Below are 6,868 nucleotides of genomic sequence, written 5' to 3' on the forward strand. Positions count from 1 at the left end.
TAATCATGCATTTATTGATTTGCAAATTTACTGTATTTACTGGTAATTTAAGGAGCAGGTATGTGGGACTTCATGGAAGGCTGCACATGAATATGGAAGCTGCAGACTGTCACAGGTGGACCTGTGGTCACCAACTATTGGTGCAGTTGCTCTAGCCACAGGTCACAGAGACAGCAACACAGTTATATTAGCAACACGACATGCTGGGAAATGTAATTTACATGTGTTCTACAATTCCAGCATACAATGCTGAAAATTGTGCAGTTGGCAAAGATATAGGAGGATAGGTATTTTATTTTTAGAATCTGACTATTATGGCGATATACAAGTGGCACAAAATTGCCAACAGCTAGGGTGACCATATTGCTGCTTTAAAAAAGGGACACATATGAAAAATACATATAGCAGGGTTTTTTTTCAGGGCTCTTTAAAGAAATGTTCTGTATAAGAACCCCAACATATGTACTTTTTTTTTTTCTTCAAAGCGGCAATATGGTCACCCTACCAATAGCCACAAGCACCAGGACAGATTTTTGAGGTGCTAGTGGTGCCCATGTTAATTAAATACTCTAATATTTCTTGAGGGGAGAGAAACCAGTTGCTCAGCAATTGCAGTTGCCTAACCTGTTCTCATGCATAGTATATCATAAAACTGACCTGAAAGTTTTTCCAAGTACTGTCACTGAGAAAGACTGACTTAAAAGAATCAACCTTCATAAGCTGATCAGTTCTGCCAATTTCAAATTATCCTTTATCAAATAGTAGTTCAGGGAGTTTATACCAACATATTATGAAATTGGACTTTGACAGTTCCAAATACAAATAATTTTCAAGGGCATGTTTTTCTGTCGGTTTGCATTAGGTATTTTTCTAAGTCTGACAGATCTTACATAACTATTGCCTTAGATATGATTTTTTTGTATCTCTAGGGCAGCCTTGATTATATATATATATATATATATATATATATATATATATATATATATATATACACATACACACACACACACTATGTTTAATAAATAGTATAAAACATATTTACAGAAAACAAGAAAAATGGAAAGCAATCTATTTTGAACAAGGCTAAGTCTTCCCAGTTACCTAAACTAAGTGTAATTATTAAATGTGACTTAAAATGATCAGATACATTGAAAACACAAGTTAAACATTCTACCAAGGATACTTTATATGGAACTACAGAATGCTAAATGAATCCAAGAAAATTATATACCTAATATAAGCAAAAATGGCCTGTATTTGTAACATTTGAAAGTTATAAAAATGCTAGAAAGTTTTCAAAACTCAAAAATAAAAAAATAGTCAGATCTAAGGAGGAATGCTGAATTTGCTAATTAGACCCGCCCCTTAAGGGTCTGGCTACCCAGTAACACAGAGTTTACCCAATATTTTTTCCAGACCGCTAGATGGTTTAAGCAGACGTGTCCCTAACACTAGCAGATCAGAAATATGGACACGTAAGCCAGTTCTGGAGGCTGGTCAAACTTAAGCCTCCACATTTCCCCCTACAAGTTTCCATTTCCAAAGTAAAGAGGGGGGAAATAAAGAGAGCACAATCATGCTGCTCTCTTTAATTAATAAAAAAAAAAAGGGAATCATGCCCGCTAGTCCATTCTAAAATTACTAAGTATTCCCTTGAGATACATCTACAAACATGATCAATCATAATAAGCAATAATGTAAAGTTTTAATAAGGTGATCGCATGCACGACTTAAGCTATTAAATAACAACGGAATTGAATGCAATTTAATCATCGGTAAAAAAAGAAAGAAAAAAAAAAAAAGTAAGGGGGATAGGATAACGTTCTGCAAACCAAAGTGTTAAACATGACAGCAGATTTCTTTTTAAAGAAATACAGCAAATCTCATTCATTTAGAATACACAGTCAGAAATGCTTTCCCATGTTAGGTTCAGATCACTTGGCTTTAAAAAGACTGACACGTAGAAACCTTAGACACCACCCCTTCCTATTTTCAATGCAAAGTCAATGCAGGTAGAGAGAAAAAGTTTTCTTTCCATTAAAAAAAAAGCTTTCAAAAACATTGTGACAAAAATACAGAAGTAGCATAAAAAGATAACCAGTCCTTCCTTTACCAAAGTATCCGGTCTGACATCCTGCTGTACCAAGACACTGCCCAAGTTGTGCTAGATCCCATTCATAGGCTGCTTAGCAGACTAATCCTTAGATCACATAACTAGTCTCAAAGCAATGCACATTCAGTGATGAATGCCATTCACGCAAGTACTGCTAGTTCATAATGAAATATATTAATTATATACAAACAGAAACAAAGCAGTTATAGGAACAGGTAATACTTTATAGTCCAGCTGTGTAGACAGCTGACAAAGTCCTGTGCCATGTAATGCATTACTCCTTCCCCAGATTTGTTTGCCAATAGTATGTTTAATTCAATATACTGATGCCATATTCTTGCAGCTACTTACCTGCAGAGGAAAAGGGTAATGTTGCAGTGACAATGGAGAGGATCAGACAATGAGAGACAGACTAGGAGCTGCGCTATACTTGAAATCCTCCTGGCACAGACTCTGCTTACTGAGCCGGCTCAGCCTCTCTGCTGACTCTCTGGAGTCGTGGCACTTTTCTTTTAACTCGTTTTTTTTTCAATGTAACTTTATTGAAACCACTTCACAGACAAAAGCAGTGCAGATGCCTTCAAATAACATTGTGCAGCCTGTTTTTTTTTTTTCTTTTTGAAGTCAGCCGCATTATTAATCTGATGACGTTGAACAAAATACATTTTAACCTATATAATTTATGTTTTTTTTTGTTTTCTATTACATCTATTCTTTATCAGATTTTGATAACAGTCTGGTTTAACAAAGCATAGTCGATTGTTAGGTCGATATTAATGTCTAGACAGTCACACATATCAATTAAAATTTGGGTTCACAGATTGATTTAGAAAAAAAACATTGAATTTTATTTGTAACCAACTGCAGTAAGTGTAAGAATTTAAATATAATGTGTTACCAGTTGTGTGTCATTTATTTTTTGTTTGTGGATTCCCATTTTTTTGGAAGGTAAATTAAAGGCACAGTGACTTTTGATTCATACACATAACACAATATATATTTATGCAGAGCTGTCAAGTCACCCTATGAGATATTGTGACACAGTTTATGGTCTGTTCTCCACAGTACTGATCAGCAAAATCTCAGAAAAAAAAGGGATATTAAACCCAATTTTTTTCTTTCATGATTCGAATAGAGCAGGCAATTTTTAATCCACTTTCTAATTTACTCCTATTATCAATTTTTAATTCGTTCTCTTGGTTTATTTGAAAAAGCAGTAATGTAAGCTTAGGAGCCAACTCATTTTGGTTCAGCACCCTAGGTAGTGCTTGCTAATTGGAAACTATATTTAGTCAGCAATCGGCAAGCACTACCCAGGTGCTAAACCAAAAATAGGCCAGCTCCTAAGCTTACGTTCCTGCTTTTCAAATAAAGATACCAAGAGAACGAAGAAAATTTGATAATAGGAGCAAATCAGAAAGTTGCTTAAAATTGCTTGCTCTATCTGAATAATGAAAGAAAAAACTATGTTTCGTATATCTTTAAATGCAAAATCAAATTGTGCAAAATTCACACAATATGATTACTTAGACTCAGAAGTCTTCAAAACCATGAACTTATTTTTATAAAATGTATTCAGTTAGAATAAACAATTACAGGATCTTCTAAAAAGTAAATATGTCATATGCATAAAAAGTACAAGAAATCAGCATTATCTTTTTTTAATATTTAATTACACCTCAAACCGAGTACCAATAAGAAAAAAAAAAGTTTGTGTCCTAATTTCAAATAAGGTAATGAAGTAATCAAGTCAAATTTATGAGCACAATCCTAAAAAATAGTGTAATGTCTAAAACAATAATGGATGTCAGAACAATATAGTGGCCAGTGGCCACCACTCAGGGACAAGTAACAAGAGCAAAGGGAAAACCAACATCGGGCTCTGTACAGCGTCAAATTCAAGTCAAGGTTCATTAAAGGGACATTAAACACTTTGAGATGGTAATATAAAATGATAAATCATAAATATAAAAAGAAGTCTACAGTATACTTTCATTATTTATTTTGTTCCCTTTTCCTGTTTTCAGTTCCTGTTATAAATGGAAGTGCAGTAGTACAGTACAGAAAATCTGGTACCAAGGGTAAGAAAAGCCAGAATCAGGAACAGTCAAAACTCAGCAACAGGTGCAGATAAGGAGATGTCCAGTAACAAGTTTAAAGTTAGGGAGGTCAAAGTCAATAAGAAGTTTAATTTGAAAAAGGGCACCCAAGTTATTACAAGACAAACAATACACAGGCAACATATAGAAAGCTCTAGTCAAAAAGGATGATCTTCCTGGAGTCATTCTGAAGTAATCGCTGACTCCAGAATTGTCATCAGAATCCATCCTGAAGTAAAATATTTAAATGAGATTACTCTAGAGTCATTCACTGGCTATTCATGCTTGTGAAGTAATCAGCAAGGTAATCTGCTAATCATTCTAAAGTCATCACACAGAATTTTTTACCTTAGCTGATGACATTACAAGCCTGATGATGTGGAAATTACTTATAAACTAGTTTGATGATCATCAAATGACTCTAGGATGGTCTCTAAATTAATAATGTGTGTCTTGGGTACTTTCGCTATTTAAAACACGACAAACATAGACATTTCACTGAATGACTCAAGCAGTGTAACACTGACAAAGAATGAAACAAACACAACTGGGTTGTGTCAATAAAGAAAGTCAGAAAAAATACATATCGTGGGGCATAAAAATGATGCATCATGGTAAACAAACAGCAGTTATGACAATATTTCTAGACAATTTCATAATCAAAAAGAATAAGCAGTAATTTATACTAAATATTGTTAAAAAAAAATCCACTTAGATCCAAGGCAAATGAAAATAAAGGAGACTCTTTGAATACTATATTAGATTTTTTTGTGAGACATCATTGGATATGCTAATGATTTTTAAAAGTTGGCATTTGGTTAAACAATCAGCCTGATGTGAATTGCTCAAGCAAGATATTTAGAAGATCATAATTTCTCTTTTTGGTACTCAGCTCAAATTGGATTTTGCCTAAATCACAGGCTAACAGGAACTCCATTTAAAAAAAAAAAAAAAAAAAAGCAAAGTCATTTCAGATAGGTTCCTTTTTATACAACAGATTCACTTTATGGTGAACATATGTTAAAATCAACCTTTATCACTTGGCTACTCCGCATAACCTTCTTTGTCTGGAAGGAAGCCTACTGTGGGGGAATGATTCTCTGAAGCTCCCTGTTCTGACAAGATTCTATCAGATGCCTCATCAGTATTACAAGGCCCCTCAGGGATTGTTTTAATCTCTTAATGACTGGCACTGTACAGGGTACAACGCCAATCGTTTAGCCTGTGATGAGAGCAGGATGTGATGTCACTAGTATGTGGGCGGGGCTTAGGTCCGGTGTCTGTGTCGCAGTTAGTTTAGTACAATCAACCTGACTAGATGTGTATTGTTATGCTCTGCAATAAAATAGAGTTGTACCATCATTGCTGTGTCCTGCATATGTCCTGCATCTCATGACAGTTTAGCCCTTAAGAACGAGCACCATACCCTGTACATCGTCTGTGCCCAGGGCTGTTAGCACGCCTGTCTCGCCACTGTCGGTGTGACCATGCTATTTCTACATGCCTCAGGAGTGAGGCAGTGCTGAAATAGTGTAATGGAGGACACCCTTGGCTAACAATAGCAGAAACAGGGTGTCCCTGGGATTCCATGCCTATTACTGTGTATCTCATACTGTTTCTGAAAGCCAGCATGTGAGGCTATCGAGCAACAATACAGCAAATGTCAAAAATGACAGTTACTGTGTATACAGCCAGTCACAATGATTGTATACTTAAAATGGAGTCTAGATACTAGCATGCTGCAATGCATGCTGGTATCAGGCTCACTGGGCAATCACTGGACTTACCTGAGCTTGGTTATAGCTCCACCGCATGTGAGTAACCATTTGCACAGACACAAGTTTTGTATTGCAACAAAGTTACAGAATTACGCTATGTGGCATATTTCTTCTTCTTTTTTATGAGGATCTAAAGAGACCACACAGAAGACTGAAGAGTGCCAGGAAGAGTATACATATCCTTATATGAACTTTACCTATATTAATTTTCACGGTTTTACATATATTAATGGCACCATATATATAACTCATTTTCTTGGGTTTTTCTCATCATATCACATTTATTTCATTCTTTTTTTTGTTTGTGATATTTTGGTACTTGTTATCATCTCATGACATGGTGTCAGAAGTTCTGGACTGCGCTTCTGTTCCTGATCGATTGCAATGTCAAAGTTTACCCCACCTGAGCCTTTTGACTTTTCTCAGCCTGCAGCTTGGCCCACATGGCGTCAGCGGTTTCAGCGCTTCAGGATTGCATCCAAACTGAACAAGGAGAGTGGTGAAGTACAAGTTAATTCTCTTTTATACTCCATGGGGAAAGATGTAGAGCCAGTGTTCAATGCTTTTACTTTCCAAGAAGGGGAAGAAGTTAACTTTGATATAGTTATGGATAAACTCAGTGCCCACTTTGTGCCTAAAAGAAATGTGATTCATGAGAGAGCTTGTTTTCACAAACGTAATCAGCGTGTGGGAGAATCTGTGGAGTCATTTGTGCGCAGCCTGTATGAATTAGCTGAATTCTGTGAGTTTGGTGTTGCTAAAGAAGAGCAAATCAGAGACAGAATAGTTATTGGAATTGCAGATGCTGAAGTCTCCCTGAAGCTGCAGTTAGAGCCTGATTTAACGTTAGACGGGGCTATTAGGATGGCCCGCCAGAG

The 6,868-nt window shown here is 35.9% G+C and overlaps 1 protein-coding gene across 3 annotated transcripts in view; it reads right to left on the reverse strand.

The window, feature by feature from the left end:
* RRBP1 (ribosome binding protein 1) overlaps positions 1 to 2,616 on the reverse strand; it is a 176,425-nt gene extending 173,809 nt beyond the window's left edge. For all 3 annotated transcript variants that reach the window (XM_053711985.1, XM_053711984.1, XM_053711983.1), the window contains exon 1: positions 2,465 to 2,616. The gene's annotated coding sequence lies outside the window, so the exon portion shown is untranslated. The remainder of the gene's footprint in view (positions 1 to 2,464) is intronic.
* Positions 2,617 to 6,868: the final 4,252 nt, after the last annotated feature.

This window comes from Bombina bombina, chromosome 4 (genome assembly GCF_027579735.1).
Source record: "Bombina bombina isolate aBomBom1 chromosome 4, aBomBom1.pri, whole genome shotgun sequence".
Classification (NCBI taxonomy): Eukaryota; Metazoa; Chordata; class Amphibia; order Anura; family Bombinatoridae; genus Bombina; species Bombina bombina.